General features: G+C 40.6%; 1 long non-coding RNA gene across 1 annotated transcript; it reads right to left on the reverse strand.

Moving 5' to 3' along the window:
- Positions 1-7,109: 7,109 nt before the first annotated feature.
- On the reverse strand, positions 7,110-8,180 carry LOC116490180. The gene is made up of 3 exons (XR_004253334.1): positions 8,096-8,180; positions 7,492-7,779; positions 7,110-7,182 (listed from the first exon to the last, which is right to left on the reverse strand). It is a non-coding gene; the product is annotated as an uncharacterized LOC116490180 (long non-coding RNA).
- Between the last annotated feature and the right edge of the window lie 10,665 nt (positions 8,181-18,845).

The raw sequence follows: 18,845 nt of genomic DNA on the forward strand, positions 1-18,845 counted from the left end.
CTTTTTATTGTTTTGACTGCTTTGTCTCTGTTCTTATTTAATAAATCTCCTCTTACAGTCCTATGTCAAGTGGTTAGGTGCTATCTGAATTGCTCAGACAAGTGAATTTGCTTACTGGCTTGCAAGATACTGTTAATGTTCAAGTTTATGTGCCAAGGATTACAGCACCCCAGTTAATAGTCATTCTTGAAAATAGATATTGTTTTAGATATTGCAACTTTCATAAATTCTGCAAGACACAATTCAATTCATTACATCAATCCACGCTGAAGTTTGCCACATTCCCTCAGACTTCAGTCATAAATGCATAGGTCTAGTTATAACATACATGTTTAGGAACCAGATGATAAATGCTAGAAGAAATATATTGAGGGGATTCTTTGCAACAACAGGTTGAGGGTGTGCTAGGAAGTCCAGGATCTGCATGGTTGGTATCTATCACATAGAATTCATCCTATATCCTTCAGAAAACCATCCATTTTGAATACGGTACCTGGAGAGACAAATGTTGCAATTACACAACTGTCACCTATGAAAGTGTTCCTGAGTGGTCACTTATTTTTTTCTAATTGATTTTGGACTGAGAAAAAAGCAAGAGGAAATTTCAGCTCACAGACTGCTGGAGAACAACATGAACTTAGGGGTCAAGGGAGCCCCTTAATTAAATCTAGCCTTCAGATCTCCAGGGGTCCATTTTTACATCTCTCGCTAAGGTCCAGAAGAAGGAGATAGAATCTCTAAGATATTATGGAGAGAGATGCATAATTTGCCATTATAATGCTTTCTACTATGTTATGGTCTATAGCACCTGGTATAATCATACACGGTGGGGAAAAATATCTTATATCTTATCCCACTGACTTTAGTGGGACTTCCTATGAAGTAACAGACTCAGATTGGACAAGCCTTTCATAGTCCAGCCTTTAAGCAAGGTTAAACTATTATTCAATTAAAAAAAAAAAAAAAAGAGAGAGAAAAGCGCCTCTGAAACTGAATAATCTATCATAAAGTGTTTCCATTATTTACCATGAGTAATGTTGTGACTTTAAGGGGGATATTTTTGGGTAGCATGATTGATCATAACTTAATTAATATGAAGGTCCAACATTTTGAATGAGACAGAGGAAAGAATCCAAGAAAGTACCAAAATATTAGCAGAAAAGGAAAAGCATAAGTCTCGTTAGTCAGATGCTGCTGCTGATAGGAACACTCCCATGTGTTATGCAAGCTGTGCTAAGCATTGATCATATGGTTGCATTCTGATGGATACAACAAAATCAATCATTTGTTTAATTCAGTTCTGGTCTAAGTCAGGGAGAAACAGTCAGGGAAAAACAGCCAAATCTGGGTAGCCAAATCAGGCACCCAAATCCATGGGTGTGACTTTCAGTGGTTTTGCCATCTCATTGCTGCTTGTGGGTATCCAGCTATTTCTGTTTGAGAGTTGAAAAGTGGATCTCACTTTGAACAGTGTATGTCAAGATATACATCTAGCTAGATGCCATGACGACATTTGGTTGATTAATCTCTAGCTTTTCCTCTGGCTACATAAAACATAATAATCTTGGTCTGACCTTGGACTGGCTCTTCAGTGACTGGGACCCAAAGATTGCTGCCTTTCTTCCTTCTTTCTATGATGTTGCCTTCCACTGGAAAGCCTCCAACGTGGGCTGTGGAGCTCCAGGTGATGGCGACGGCTTCTTTCCTGACATCTACAACTTGAAGCTGAGACATCTATCTTGAAGGCTCTAAACAGAGAAAAATCAATTTAGTGCAGCACAGACAGAATTTGTGGATTCCAAATTGTGTGCATCTATGTACACATACATAAATACGTACAGTAAGAAGTGAAGGAGGCTAACTTATATGTTTAGGTTTATTCATGGCCACAACCTTTTTCTAAAGCCTCTTACTTTGCCATCCACTTCCCTTTATCGTTTGAAATGGTTGAAACATTTCAATGGTTGCACGTATTCAAAAAATGAGCTCTTTCTGCAACATGCTGCAAAGCAGTCAAGAAATGCCTTCTCTAATCCATAGATAATTTAAATAAAAACGAAAAAAATGCAGAGTTTTAGGTGAGAACTGATGTATATTACTTTAATTTGGAGTTTTTCTGTCTTTCTGAAATGCTTCAATAGGCCAGACTCATTGTTTCTACTCTGGCATCTATGATATACTCTGATCCTGAGGAAAGGGGGCTGCAAATCTTGGGAGGTACAGCTTCTCCGAGGATCCCAGTCTGTAAAGGAAAATGGGCACAAGAGGTACCCAAACTATAACTCCTAGAACATAGTTCAACAGTGTTGTCTAACCAAGTTAGGTTTTGGCTGACATATTTTCTTTCTTGGCTGCAAAACAAAATGTTTTTAAGCATTCCCTTTTAAATTATCTTCTCTCCTCCCCCACAATATTTTTCCAGAGAAAGCCACTTTTCATTTCTGCTGTATTCTACTAAGCTTATGTAACTGACACTAGAACAGTGTGTTAGTCAGTCCTCTCTTGTGGCCAGTCCATACTGATGGGTTTCTAAGTCCACAGACACTTGTAGTCAAAAGACCTGGCTATTTGCTTGATCCTGGCTATTAGCCCAGGCACGAAACAGCTTCTAAGCTCCTGACCTTGGAATGTCCCCTGAGGCACAAGGACAGCATTCTTTTGGGGATTGGCAAGAAGGAAGAGAACAAAAATGATGGGAAACAGGATAGTGAAACCACCTTAAAACAGCTGTCCTGAGATGATCAAATACTTACCAATAGGCTGGTCCAGCAAAAACTTCTGTTTTAAGGGGCTCAGTGAGGCCCTCAGAATTCAGTCCACATATTCTGAATTGGTAGGCTCTTTCTTTCTCCACCCATAGTGAATGTGGTGAATTTACTTTCCACCATCCTTACTTGGATTCAAGATTTTTTCCCCAGCCCATCTTCTTCTTGATGGTGAAGTGAGTCACCTGCTTTCTGCCATTGCCTTTTGGTGCTTTTCATCTCAATATAATGCATTTTCCCTATGTATTCCAGGAACTTTACTGTCCCCTGTGAGGGTTTTGGTTTGTCTGCAGTATGAGCAGCTGAACAGAGTGACATGGAGAGCTATTATTTAGAGGGTCATATCCTTTCATGGTGTAAAGCAGGGTAGTTCTACTGATTCCAGCAAAAGTGAACTGATTTGGTAACTCAGTCTGCCCCACTGCAAGTTTTTTTTTTTTTTTTTTTTTTTAAGGAAATCTGAATTCAGTGTCTACAACCCAACATATGTACCAGTGACCAGCCTGCTATAAAAAGATGTGGGATCTACCAACCATTCCGAGGTAAAGACTGACAGAAGCCGAGCCATAGACATTTTTTTCAGATTCAGCACAAAGGCTCTACTGTCTTCTCTTGAACACTTTTTGGTTGTAACCTAGTTACTAGTTTTCTCCATCACCTCTTTCTCTATCACCTCAACACCATCTCTGCACCATGTGACTCTGCACAAGGCAAGACTTTGCCTTGAAAGGCACCTTGATGTTTGCAGTATGCTCAGTCTTCGTAACGTGCAGCAAAAAGCTCAAGGATGGGTTCTTCAATAACAGGAGAATCTGGAAAGAACAGAAGACAATTGAAAGCTGCAGCTGCAAATACAGTTTGACATTTTTCCTGTGTCTGCAAATTCCCAACAAAGATGGTCCAGAGCTTGGCCCCTCATACACTCCTTGATGTTTTTAACGTAAGAATCCTGTATTTCATCAGTCTTCAGGGATGTGCAAAATTTTCAGTGTGTTTTCATTTAAGTAATTTAAGTAATTGTTTGTTGTTCAGGGAGCTGGCTGATCTCCTTCAGTTGTTCAGCTCAGCAGAGAAAGAGGAAGCTCTGGGAAATATCAAGTCCCCAAAGTTCCCCACTTCCTTAGGGCCTGGAGATCTGATTCCAGGCAGTTTCTAAGTTTTGAAGGTAAAAGAAGAAGCCCTTTGTTCTAGTCTTCCCTAAGGCTACATTTAGATAGCTATGATCATGACAAAGATCATGGAATCCAAATTTACAGCTTGTAAACGAAATACTCTGTCAATTGTTAGAGTAATATGGGAAAATGCCAAGGATGATATGTATGCAGTAAAGAAAAATAACCAAGTTCCTAAATATTCCTGGTGGTATTTCTTTCAACTGTCTTATGCATATGGTTTACAAAGGACAATCTTCTGCTGAAATTGTCATAAAATGCAGACTAGAATAGTTCTGAAAGCAGGAAGTCAGCCCTCCTTATAACCACAGCTTGGATGAGCTTTTACTGCACACAGGTTCGATAAATCTATATTTGGTGCTGCAGACAAAGCATCCTTACTGCTACATTTGTCCCGCTGCCTGGGCAGCGATATCTGCCCACCTCGCCTTGATTCAGCAGAGGCTCATTTCCACGCTGCAGACGAGTCTGAAAGTCCATCTGGCGCCATCTGGCTGCCAAGAGCTGAGTAATACATGTATTTATATGTAATTTCAGAAAAGGTGTTTTTCTTGTTGCTCATGACAACAACGCTTGAAGCAAAGGTTGAGGCCAACGTTCTCGATCAGATTTATAAATACAGAAACCTATGCTTAGTCACTTATAATCAACCAGTACGACTGTTCAATTTTATCCCCTCAGCTAACAAAGAAGCAGAAAGAAGCTGTTTTGCTCATGCAGACAGATAAGCCTGTCAAATGGTACAGGCCGGGTTAAAGTACCTGGTGAAGCATCAGTTCTGCAAGCACTGTTGTATGCCTTCTGAACAGCAGTAAGGAGAGGGGGTGACTACCTGCAATGGCAACTATTGCTCTGTCCCTTGTCTGAATGTGTACCTCTCTTCTTGCTTCTCTCCCAGCCTGTCAATGATGAGTTTGCAGATGGCTCCCCACTACACTATCTAGATCCCTCTCACAGCTATAATCTGACAAGCATATTGAGGCACAAAACAACCCACATTGCAATAAGCACCATCTCTGACCCTGTCCCTGAATCCTCTGATCAGAGTTTCCTCCTCTAACACAACTAAGGGGTCAGGATTTCTAACTCCTTCTCTAGCAAAATGCTCTGTGATGTATGGACAGAATGAATTCAGTGTTATGTGGACAGGGGGATCTGCAAATCTGCCTTCAAAAGCCACACATGGCATGCAACGAAGGGTGAGCATTAGCATGCAAAGGATATGCTTACTGATTACACTGAAAATCTGAGACTGGGTGAGGGAGAAGGGTGGGTGGTGAGAAACCAGCCTTGTGCGAATGAATGCAAGTATACAGGCTGAGAAAATGGGTTAACAAACGTGAAAGCATCTGTACAGGAAACCGGGAAGGAAAATTAAAAAAAAAAAAAAAAAAAAAAGCCAAGATCCCAAGCCAAAACTTACTAAGAGCAAGGCTGCAGGAGACTGGGAAGGGTCAGATCAGTTCTTGTCTGCTCTGTCCATCTGTTTGTCCTTAGTTAAAGGCCCCTTACCAAAATCAAGCCAAATCCCACAGTAGCTATATCAGAGAACTTCCCATAAGAGTTTTGCAGTTTTTCTTTATACTGACAACACCAGGGGTATTTTACCTACTTGCCATCCTTGAACCACACTCCTTCCACCTTCTCATCATTCAGGATGACACAGAGTTTGGCAGGATCCCCAGTTAGAACAAGAATATCACACATACACCCCTCACAGCAGCAAAAGCACCTGGAAGAAATGCCAGTAGAAGCACGTGAGCAGAACAGACTGAGTCCTGGTCAGAGTGGACTGAGCATTTAAAACACCAAGGAGGTATTTACAGCATGGAGACCTCATAACAAAATGGACAGGCCCTCAGAATGAAAGCTGTTATCTCTGCTTGGTGAATTGGATGTCAAGGGAAGAAAGGGGGGTAAAGAAAGACTCTTGTTAATTAGTTTTTGCCCTTGTTTCTGGGTATCCACTAGAGGGATACAGCTCTAGGAACCCAAAAGCCAAAGCAGAAAACAGCCTCTTGGCACTGCTCTGGACCCTTAGCTGATCCAGAGGAACTTTCAAACCAGATGAACATTTCTGCTACTACCTAGAGAATATTTGTAGCTGAACCTGAACTCTGCACAGGGAAGTGTAAGTCTGTAACTAAGAGACCAGACTGCAATTCCATTGCGCACAGGATGGTAGGAGCCCCTAGAACCACTGCATAGAGAGGTGGCCCAGCCGCAGCTTTCCAGGTTACCTGTACCACAGAAGTGGTTTCTTCTCCAGAGGAGAGGTCAGAGAAGGCCCCTGCCCCAACCCTGTCCCTTCAGGCCATCCTGATGGGCACTCACATACCAGGCCTGGTACCCATTTTCCAGAAGCCAGGGTTTCTCTGCCCATTACCATCAACAGCCATGCTCAACCTTGGCCCTAGACTCCTCATGAAGCTGCACACCTGGAAAGCCCAGCGCTGTGGATGCCACTGGGAGACCACTCCTTTCTTCTGGCCTGTTTTGGGAAAACAGAATGAGACATGCTTGGCCAAAAAACTATTAGTAGTGTTACCCCTACCTAAGTCTGTGCACCAAGTCAAACTAGCATTTGTGGGGCATCATCTGATGCAGAAAATGCCTAGCTATTAGGAAGATACCACCCTCACAGTGACAGCTGTCAGGGGTGGGCACTAGGACAGATCAATCTTCCACATGAACAAACTGCCTAAAATCTGCCTGACTTCACATCTGAGCTGCTTTTGGCCCCTGAGGTTTCATTAATACCATCCTGCCAACTGAATAGTCAGGTGTTTCTGAACTTGTGAAGGATACGCTAATATCATTTTATTGGCCTTTCAAGCAGTTTATTTTAAAATAGTCTTAAAACGCTTCACTTTTCGTGGAAGGTATCTGGGCATACTCAAAACTGATCCACAGCTAACAGAAATAATCTCAAATACTAGCAGACACCGAAATCCAGACTGTGAAGAAGAGCTTTGAAATTCTCCTTTGGTTTATGCCAAGAGCATGAGGCTAAGCTTGCCAACCTTCCACTTTTAACAGCCATGTGTCCTTATAGAAGGATCATAGATAAAAGCTTACAGCATCAATAACGCTACTGCAAAATTAAATCACAAAACAAATGTGATATTAAATATTTACTATACCAATAGCCTCACATTGTGCTGCTGGTCTTCAGCAGACTGCAGTCAAACATCCCATGGGTCACTTCAAAGAATCAGGATGTGAATTCATTATGACAATCCTGGCTAAAATAAAAAACATCATATTTTACTAGGCTGGTTTAGGTGGCACGTGCAAGGACTTAAAAGGAAGATTTACTCTTTTATGCATCTACCACTTTGTACAGCAAAGGGAAATCCTTAATTATTACCTTCATGCAACCAAGACAAAGCACAGACTAATGGCTTATTCCACATTAAACAATAAACAGACTGCAGAGCAGCGTTATCTCACACCAGTTTCCTAGCTGTTACAGCAAAGCAGCACTACTACTCTGCAATGAAGAACAGTGCAAAGGCTACTGTTCCTCTTCCTCTCGAGCCAATCACACTTACCTTCTTCAGTTAGACTGCCACTGATGTACCGCTCATTAGGGTCACTGTCTTGCACAGCAATCAATGCCTGTGCAATCTCTTGAATCACTCAGCCCAGCAGCATTAATAATAAGCTCTGCTCTCTTTCCTTCATGCTTTTTGGTGTACTTAAGAGGCTTCTCAATCACCCATTCATTCTTCATCCCCTTCAGGGTGACATCTTTGGAAGTCAGCACATGCTCCAGGCAGGTTTTTTCCTTTTTCATCTTGGGTGCTTCTCAGGTTCACTGATGAACTGAATTTTAACTCCTAGCAAAGGGGAGAGGATTGGCAACAAGAAATGGCACGTATCAGCAAATACCTTATAGATCAGAACAGGTGGCTTTGCTTTTGCAGGATACAGCCAGGCTCCTACACAGGAGATTCCAGGCTTGGGACTTTACTTCCAGGGTGAAAGAGGCCCTGATGCTTCTCTGCTTGCCCATCTACAGACCAGCTGTATAACACTGCAGCTTTCAGTTCTCTGAGCCCAAGTTCTGGGGCTTTGCACTTTAGCTCTATGGATTTTGCATCTCAAACCTTGCTAATCTTGCGTTAGATTCACCCACAGCCCAAAGATGCTTACCTTGTGTTACTTATGATTAATGAAGAGGGGAGCTTTCTGCACAAGATCTTCAGTCTCAACAACGAGTGCTCTAGGGCCACTGGACCTAATTGTGGACCAATCCATCATCAGTAGAATGCCCTCATACTTATCATCTTGGTTCAACTCTTGCCCATTGAACTTCCAGGTGAATTTTGGTATTTTGTTTGGCAGGCAGATTACAAACACTGTTGTCAGCCTTTCTTTCAGCCCTTTTGGTTCTGTTAGGAATGTTAGGAGCTCACCTGTTAAAATACCAAAAAGACAAATACCCATTTTGTTTTGCCTAGTTCCTGACCATGGATTTCCTACACTAAATAGTGAGACTTCAGTGAAGTCAGTTTGATTTCTTTCATAAATGGCAGCAAAAAGATCAATTAATTCCTTAAACTTCAGTAGAAGTTAAGCTAAATAGCTCAATGTTCAACAGAAATTTCATGTAATCTTACAAAACCGAATTCCAACAGACACATTATTTTTCTGTTCAGTTCTTCTGTCTCAGTTCTTTTTTTTTTTTTTTTTTTTTTTTTGTTTGTTTGTTTGTTTGTTTGTTTGTTTTTTCCCTTTCCTGACTCTAGGTCATTGTAAAGTCAATGGCTTCAGGCAGCTGCAGATAAGATACCTGGAACCAACTGGTAAGCAGAAAGAGGACTGCTATCTTTCTGCATGATCTGTCAAGGGTGCTGCAGTACCTGGCACGGGGTTGCTAAGGCTTAAGTAAGGCAAACGCTACCAAATACTCTGTGTCCAAGCCCTGCTACTGAAAAAGATAAGTATTACACTTAAAGAATGGTACTTCTGGCAAAGCTTATCTTTAAAAGATGGACCAACTGCAGTAAAAGGTAAGGAAGGTAGGCAGCATCACTTTTACCAAGTGTCAAGGTGCACTTTATCATTCCCATTTTTTCCACTAAAACTGGTCCAAACTCAGTAGTGACTCACACCCCTACCACACTTACGTCGGTGGAGAATTTGGCTTATTATGTGTAATAACTAGGCTTCAAACTGAAGTCTGCTATCTCATGAAAGGTGTTTTCACATGGGTGCTCTGCTAATTGCAGGTTGGTCTATGACTTGAACAATGTTAGATTTCTTTTTGAGCCTAAAAAGACCAATGAATCATGATCGTTACAAGGATGTATAAGAAAAGAAAGCAGGTCACAGTTTGGCCCACCAGTTTTGACCTTCACATTTTTTTCTGCAGATGTCATCTTTGTACACAGAACCTCCCATATCCCATAACAAACATCACCTATCGCTCTGAATATTACAGAGTTTCTTTCCAGCCTCAAGAAAATTGTGGACACCCAGGTATTTTTCATTCATGTTGGTAATGCACAGCATATTTTTCTTATCCATCTGCTTCGTATTTTTCTCAGGGAATACAGGGAACACAAAGGCTTTGCCCCATAATAAGCAGAATGCCTGTACCTTTGAACACGTTCTTTTTGTGCAGTGGACACAGCAGGCAGGACACACAGTGCTGCTTAAAAGACACCTAAAGCCAGCAGGGGGTAGCACAGTGAACGAAGTCCAGCCTCGGTCTCCTTTTTGGTAGGAAATCAACAAACCATCGTCAGCAAGTGCAGCTTTGCCCCAGGCAAGTCAGCCTGTTAGAGAATGAGTCTCCAGTATAGCTAAATGCATACCCAATCATCTGAGAGGCATCCTGTACGTTGCGGGTTACTCTGGTCAAGGGCATTTGAACACGTGTAATACAACAGTCATTTCTCTGAATAAGATCATGTCTGCAATATTCGTATTTGGGTTATTTCATTAACATTTAATTATTTAATTCATTGTTTATCCTAAGGAATACTGGATTGAAGACCTTGGCTAGACTATCAGGATGCAACATTAACACCAAGAACCTGATTTGATATGAATTTAATCTGTAGTGAGAGATCTTCCTACAGACATAATTGACAGAGAGGTTCTTAAGACATTTCTACCTTGTTGAGATTTGGCACAATTCTTTCATGCTCCTTTAAAAATCTACCTTCAAAAGTCCTGCTGCAAAAAATTGTAGATGTGTATCCTATCTGGGATGTGGAACTGCTTTCTTCCACAGCTTTCTTTTTGGATGTAGGCTGTTTTTTGAGGTCTTTTATTTCTGTCAAGAGTCTTGGGTGCTGTGACAGATGTTGTAGGCCATTTTATGCACTTTTATGCAAAGGACAGTTAGTCACTGTGGACAGAAAAACAAAAGTATGAAATGAAATGAACATTTAAACTGTCCTGAAAGCAGACAGTGCCACCAACCTCAACCTCCATTTTCTTCTTCACCTCCTCTTTCAACTTTTTTGAGAAGCCCATGGAAATCAGGGAACTTTTAAGTTCATGCACACCTTCTCAAAGTCCTTCTCTGACACTTTGGAGAGGATCTCTAATGTTTCTTTTTTCCTCGGTCATCATTTTCTTTATATTCTTCTTAGCAGTTAGAGGCTCGACACGTAACATCTCACAAGTAATTCATGCTACATTTTTAAGTAGGAAACTGTCATCCCTATAGCATTACAGATATCTAGGAAGGGGTGTTCACGTGGTTCCAAACAAGCTCTCCTAGCTCCAGAGAATACAGCAAAGGTTTTAACTGCTTCCCTCATAGGGTCATTGCTAGATAAAGGCATTACAGAAATCCTTCCCACCACCTTGCCTGCCAGACCATCTGCTGGGAATATGCTGCATTGTTAATGCTCCAGGAACAAAGAAAGATGACTTTGGTGTTGATGGTGGCTGTCTACTACAAAACTGACAGAAGCAGCAGTCTGCATTACTGGTGCTGGAAGTTTGACTGTGCCTTGAGAAATTAAGTCTTAGAATCAGTTCATAAACAAGGAAACAACCTGTCTGACCTTTTCTTCATTACTTTTTTTGAAGTCCAACTTTTATTGACCTGGGGAAAAATGCCAAGGTAATTTTGTGACTGCTTACACCCCTAGTGTGACCTTCCACTAGTCATTTACATCCTCCATGCTCCACTGAGTAAGATGTTTTAACTTCTGCTGTCTTTGGTGGACTATGAATGGGGCACAGGCAAGTAAGGAACTTAATTTAGACACTATATGCTTGTACTTATCTGCATCACCTCATGAGAGGCACTGAGACTGGAAAGAAAAAAGAAGCCAATGTTATCAGTGGTGGTAGTGGGAAATACAGCAAATATATTATTGAATTTCTCTTTTTATTCTGTTTAAATCAGTATTTTTAAACTTCTTAATAGAACTGGCCCATTGAAAATCCAGAATCTTTGAGGAGAGAAATCTGAGGCCCACTCCTATGCTCTTTCCTCCCTAAAGATCTCTCACAGCCTTGCCAAAGCCTCAGAAACAGCCAGAAGCCTTTCCACTGACAGTGATGTATTTTGGATTTTATATTCTTGGCCTAAGGCTAATGAAGATGCATTTCTTTTCAGAAGCACCCTTTTATTCTAGTGCTCTGCAATGAAAATGAGTATCACACCTCAACTGCATAAACTATAGAGAGCAAAGGAGCATAAATGGAAGCTACTGGACTTAAGACTCTGCAGTTTTGTAGGAGAAGAAATAGGGAGTTTGACCTGCCCTGGTGGGCAGACTTGTAAATAAAGGACTGTCTGAGAGACGAGGTGGAATAGATTGGGCTAGGAAAGAGAGGAGACAAAGGACATAGTAAGTGAAATAAGGAAAAGAGCAGAATGCAGAAAGGCAGAATTTCTGCTGTCAGTCACGTGACTTCATGAATTAAACAGGGATGAACTGGCACATATGCCCTGAATATTATTATGAATTAAATGTTAGTATTGCTTTTGCCTGAAAGATGCAGTAGTGCCCCACTACAATATACACAAAACCAAGGAACAAAAATAATGGTTCTTGCTCTAAAGCTCTTTTCTGTTGATAGGCAACAATGCCCTACAAACATGCAACAGCATGTGAAACTTGCAGTATGCCAGCTGCAAACTGGGACATTTTCCTTGCTGCTGAGGAGTGCTATAATGCTTCAATTTTTCTTTTTAAAAATTTTATTGTAAAGAAAATAACTAATGGCAAGAAAAAAAAAGGAGTGCTACCTTTAGCACATACTCCTTATTGATCCTATAAAAAACACTTTGGATCCTTCTTCTACTGGTACCCACTTCTCTCTTTTCCATGTTGTACTCGGCTTTTGTTTACTTATCACTTCAGCTCAGAATGTCTCCAAAATTCAGGAAGAAACATTGAAATGAATGAATGAATGAAAGAAATGGAATAGGGACCTGTTACCTGCTTTCTCTGTTTGAGTATATGATATTTTAAATGTCTGCTTTATGGAAAAGATTAGATTAACTTTGCTTTACTTTACTACTTACTGTACTTAGTACAACTTCACGTCTATCATGGATACCACTCTGGGAATTAAATATGTTCTTTAAAAATGCTCTGCACACTACCAGGAATGATTTGTGATTTTTTTGTTATATAAAATAGAGACTCTCATGATCTTTGTTACATCAGACAGTTAGGGATCTGTCATGTGGGAACACGATGGGAAGGCTTATTTACTTGGTCATTAAAGGCCACATTCTTCCAGCCCCAATCAAATCATTCGATCATGAGTTCTGCATAAACAGGAAATGCTAAATCTGAAGCAGTAAGACTGCTTTCCAGAACCTAAAATGAACTGCATCTTTCCCACTGATTTTGACTAGTCCAATACAAGTCTCTAGAAACAGTGACATTATAGTCATCTACGTAAGGGAAAAAATGGGCTGCCTAGTTTGTATAGGGGTGCTGCAAGGTGCTTTGATTCTCTGGTTTTAGACATCTTTTAAGAATGGTATAACTGGATGTAACAAAAGGCCTGTTAGGACTTACTTCCTTCTGTCAAGCTGTACTAAGCCCTACTTACGCCCTATGTTTAGACAAATACAGGTTAGATGAATTGTGTTTGCAAGCTGAAGACTTCAACAGAGCAGTGTGTCTCAATCTCAGTTTGCACGTGCACATCTTCTGCTGTTGCAGTTCTGCTGTTACGGCAGCAGGGTTCTGAGGGATGCAAACTCTGGAAAGGAGCATTAAGAAATACACTTGCCTGATGTGTGTAGGGGTAAGTGTGGCTCTCCTGTCAAACTAACTGCTATCTAGCAATTTGCGTTGGCAAGCCACAGTGCATCAGGATAACAGAGGTGGAAAAAAAGCATGTAGAATAACCTAGAAGGCTGTTTTTATCACTTTATGGATCTACATACTGAAATAGGCAATATTTTAAACTGTTAATTTTAGAAGGCTCCAAAGATGTGCAGCATTTTTCAACCAGAATGAACCCATTTAGTATTTTTTGAGAAGTATTTCCTGAGTTTAGGTAAAACAGTACCTTTTTTCTGGTCAGACTGACCAATAAGGAGATGACCCTGAATACTCATTTCTAACAGCTCCATGCAAATGCCTTACTGGAGCCAGTACATTTTTTCTGTGATAATAGCAAAAGGTCTCCATTTTACACCAGGAAAATCAACATAAACGCTACTATCAGAATGGATTTACCTCTGCTTATTTATTTAGATAATTTCATTGCAATTTTTCCTTATTAAGGACCTCCACAGCTGTCTCAAGTTTATCACACTGTGGAATGTATGAATGCTAAGAGGGCTTATGCACACCTCACTCTTGGTGAGCATGGCTGGGAACTGAGTTGCTGATCTCACTGCAATACCAAGACACAAACAGAAAGGAGGTTTCTTTAAGCCAAGATAAAGCAAGACAAAATATTTCTAATCAAAACCCACACCTAATGGTTCAGCGGAGGCAATACATGTAGTGCTATAAGCTGGCCTTTGACAATTACAAAAAGGCTCACTTCCCTCTCGGCAAATCCCACAGAGAAGATGCAGCCCACTTTCTGTCAGTTTGGCGTGCATCATTTGGGTAAGTCATGTGTCTATGCTACTGGAGAAACTTGTCAGCATATAACCTGTTTCCAGTGGGGATTCTGCTGCCTACAGCTATGCCAAGACCAGTGTCAGTATGGAAGGCAGTCTGGGGAAAAGGGACTATTCACTTCTCATCCATAAGGGATGAGCATTAGTCATCTAGAAATGGCAGGTCCCTAGTTTTAAAAAGTGTTCCTTGATAAGGTAGAAATAAGAAATGGTAATCTTTGACACAGTTGTGTCCTTGCTGGAGGATCATGGGGCAGGAGATCAACCCAAAACACAACCCTTCCCAAAGTTAGAGGCACAGGCTTCTATTCTGATAGAGGCTGTAATAATGCACTGCAAACTAGAAGATACAGTCCATGGGGAAGACAATGGCAAGACCACGTGACCTTCAGACTTTGCTTTGTTGCCAGCAGAAATTACAGCTATACCAAGGGTGCTCTGTTTTGGGTGGTCACCCAAACAGATCTTTTTCCTTCACAGAACATAAATACTCCAGTCTCCTTGCTGAGCTGGCCTTTGTCTCCAGCTGGCCTGTATGAGAAATGAATGTTCTCCAATTCCTTATGTACAGAAGACGAATGAAGAGTCTCTGTCCTAGCCTACGTATCTCCATATACCCTCTAAAAAATAAAAGGGATATCACGCATCTCTAGCCACTGTTTTGTCATTCTTCTGCTCAGAATTTTTCTCACAGCAACACAATTTTTGAAACCTTTTCTACAAACCACAAATCTAGGAAAAAGAGATATCTCTTTCTTGCCTGCTCTGGCCAAAGGGTTTTTTCTTCTTCTTACCACCCTCACTTTCACTGTACTGTTCTCACCCTTTCTTTTCCTGCACACCAACGGTCAGCAGTGTGAGCAACAGTAATGAATGGGGCTGGCTAGGAAGAGATAAGAGATGTTATTCTATAATTCCAAATGCCCTTTTAAGGAGCGTATTTTACCCTCAGTCTCTATGGAGCAACTCCATATCCAGTAGCATCAAATGCTAAAGTGAGAAGGCACACAGCATGCTGCTTTACTTACCTGCTCCACTGCACAATCTGCTGCACACTCACCATGAAACGGTTTAAAAAACAACTCACCATTCTAACAGTTCCTCCTTTCACCTTAAAATGGAATTTCATTTACTTGTATTTCCTTTACCTGATCAAAGTTTTTCAGCCTTGATCACAGATTTTCTTAACATGAAAGTGGTACAGGTTAAGATCCAGCAGCTTGTGCCATCTGTGGAGTACAAATGACTGGTAAGAAACAATTTTTATTTTTTTTTCTGCTGGGCCTAACCTTTTGTTATTGTTCACTCTGGCTACTTTCTAGACAGCAAGCGCTCTGTTAGAAAAATTACCCTTAACAGTAAATTTAGTAAGAAAGAGCAAGCTTTTGAAGACTTGTGAGGCTACAAGATTCCTTGTTTCTTAATAAGACTAACTGACTTCCAGAGACCAAAAAGTTGCACTTGAAGGATATGTCATTGTCTGTTACTGCCCACCACTTTGACTCAACTAGCCCATGTCTTGACTGTGGACAAGAAAAAAAAAAAAAAAACAACACAAAAACAAATACAGACAACCCTCCATGCTTAAGAACACAGGTGTACCATGAATCAACTGATAGGTACTCTGCAGAGACATTAACTTCACCCATCACCATACAGCATTGCTATTTTACTGTATGGCTTCTACTAACAGAATCAGTATCCATTTGCAAGCCAAACCACATCTTGAGAAACGACTAGGTGGTACCATTGCACTATACAAAACAAAGACTTGGTGTGAGTAAACGTTCATTTTAGATTCTGTTACAGAAAAGAGTTGGACAAGTAACCGAGCTTTCCCTACACCATACTTTGCACAGCTCTTTTAACCTTGTTTTTAAGAGTCTCAAGGAGTGATACTTCAGAGTGGCATTTCATACTGTTCCTTTCATGGAAAGCAAAGAGAAAAGCAACGCAGACATGAAACTAAAGCCATTCACCTCGCACAACCATTTTCCACTTTGCCTGCGTACAGCCACAAAATACAGAGTACTAGGACATTCCTGATAGACATCTGCTGCCATACATTTTACCTTTTTTTTTTTTTTCCCCCAGCAGCTAATGTCCTGATTATACCTACCAAGAGAATGGAGATTTCAGACCATTACTGACCCTTCTGCATCCCTTGGTTTATGTGAAGTCCTGTAGGCTGTTCCAGTCTTCGGAAAGTGCCTGGGTCCCTCTCCACACTGGACAAATATGGCTTTTGATCCATTCAAACTAAATACTTACTAGCCTCTTACAGGCTATGCTGTTGCATCTGTTACACTGACTCCAGCAGTTTCTCATTCTCAAAATAACAGGACAATGAAACTTCAAGTATGAGGCTAAAATGAGCATATCTTTGATAAGTTAAAGGTATGCCTTCTTTATTTAAAAATAAACATCACCTCCCCAATCCCACATTTTGTTGTAATCATTTATAACACCATTTTAGAACTCTGATCAAAGGCAGACTATTAAACAATTTACCACCCTTGTTTTTCACGTTAAAAAGAAAACACGTAGGGTCAGGTTTCAAACATTACAGGATTCAACAAATTCTGCTTTGGCAGTTAAGTCAGTCCTCAATGCTTGCTTCACAACCTAGTGAGCTGGGCAGCCTTTGGCTTTGTTTATTTTTAAGTTCTACAGGCAGCAGTATCCACCATTTCTGAGTCCAACCAGTTTGTTCAGATAATCAGACAGGGACTGATCTCTTTGGAAAACCATTTTATAACTTTAGATTACAGAAGATATTCTTTGAACAGTTCTTGTTCACATGTAATAAGTCTGAGATTGTCACCCTTCTTTGTATGGAGAAGGACTTCAATTCCCAAACACTAGGGTAGTTCTCAAGAGAATGAATTACAGGTCACAGCCTGTGTATTTCTCTCTCTTTTACATTATTAGTGTTAACAGCAGCAGCAGTGAAATACTGCAAGTACAAGAGGCCTCTTTACATGGATACAGGTCTATCCATTCTGAAGTACACAAACTACATATCTTGTTTGTAAATGAGGGTGAACTAGTGGCAATAAACTGCTTCTCTTCAGTGGCTGCAATTGATTTCTGCTTAGAACAGACTACTGTTATCTATTCTGTATTTATGCTAAATTCAAATGAGAAGGGAGTCTAGTGCAGGAAGCACCTTCCACTTACATTTTGCAACACACAGGAACTTGAAACACCAAAGAACATTTGCTAGCCAACTTCCAGAGGCTGACAGAAGTAATTTTAAGTGTAAACGCCACACAAAGCAATGGCAATTCTCCAGGAAATATACCACTTTTACTGATGATTTCAGATGATTTCTACCTGTCTCAGAAAGAAAGGGGAAGGCAAAAATAAAATTAACAAGAATCAATTAAAAAAAAATAGTGCAGAGGCTAAAACATTGTCAGCTTTTTCAGTGAGCTAAAAATATTGTATATAGACACCAAAAGTAACTGCATGCTGTAGTTCACAGGCTAAAGAAGTATTCCAGCATGACAGAGGCTCTGTGCTTTCTTCTCTAGAAGTTAGTGTTATTAACACAGATACATTCATCAAATCAGAATAGTGTGGAAATAGGATTGGTCATGCTGTAAAGTGGATCAGGTATTATTTATTGCTTGTCTAATAAATCTGTCAAGGAACTGACTTGCATTTACCCCTTCAGTGTTCTAATTTAGAAACAAGAGCCCAAATTAGATACAGAGAAACCTGTTTTCTGGCCTGAGAGTCGCATTTTCCCCAACAAAAACAAAGCACTACCAACCCATTCCAATTCCACCCACTATTCCAAACAGACTCAAAAACCAGGCAGTCCATTTCCATGCTCATTTCACAGTGCTCACGAGTCCTCCCTCATCCTTCTGTTCTTATGCCAGCTACTGTGGCGCACTGAGTGGGCATGTGCGTATGCATACACATGCGTGCATAGTGCTGTAGGAAAAAGCTAATGTATATGAATGAGAAGATCTTTCACTTTGGATCATTAAGTCTGGCCACACTGCCAGGCGTAGGCCTAGAGAAGGGAGTGACGGATTCTCTAATGAAGAGTTATTATCCTGACCTTTGTGATGGCTGGGTGTCTGCTCTGCATTATTCCTCACACCAGCCTAAGTACGAAGATAGTAACAGTAGATGTAGTAAAAACCAATCACACCCATTTTTCCTTCTTCTGAGACAAAAGGAATCAAAGTTATCTGTTAAGAGAGGAGGTTTCTATTGTTCTGTAGTACCTTATTAGCTTTGACTTAAATCCTGACAATTTTCCTTATGTCCACTTCAGAGGCAAACAGGCTAAATAAGCATGCAAAGGAGAAAGATTGGACCAAAAGGATCTATGCAGATTTTTTTCCCTCTGATCCCTGGGGAGAAGCATTGCCTTTGCAGAGAAAAGAAGACACATTGTAGCTGCTTATGGGACTAGAGGAGTTAAGGCCATACATAGCAAAAATTTGACTCAGGCATCATTTCCCAAAGGAGAAATGTCTTTAGTCTAAAGATGCACAGTACTGCAGATATTCTTGTCCCCAAAATTCTGAGATGTATTGAGATCAAAAGGTAGGCAGAAGAGGTCCTCTGAGGCCCTCTGAAGGGTGTCTGGCAACACAGGCTCTCTCCAAGGGAAGAGATGGTCCCTGGAAGACACTAGCTATCAGCACTTTGGATTAAAACTAGTGCAACACAGTGAGTTATTTATTTTTCCTAATAAAAATAATTACTATTTTTATTATTATTTTTACTGTATTTCAAGCCTAAGGAGCAACAAGCAGATAAGAGAAACAAGAGATATGAAACATGGAATTTGAGGAGCATGGTCCAGTG

Source organism: Aythya fuligula, chromosome 5 (genome assembly GCF_009819795.1).
Source record: "Aythya fuligula isolate bAytFul2 chromosome 5, bAytFul2.pri, whole genome shotgun sequence".
NCBI classification, from domain to species: Eukaryota; Metazoa; Chordata; class Aves; order Anseriformes; family Anatidae; genus Aythya; species Aythya fuligula.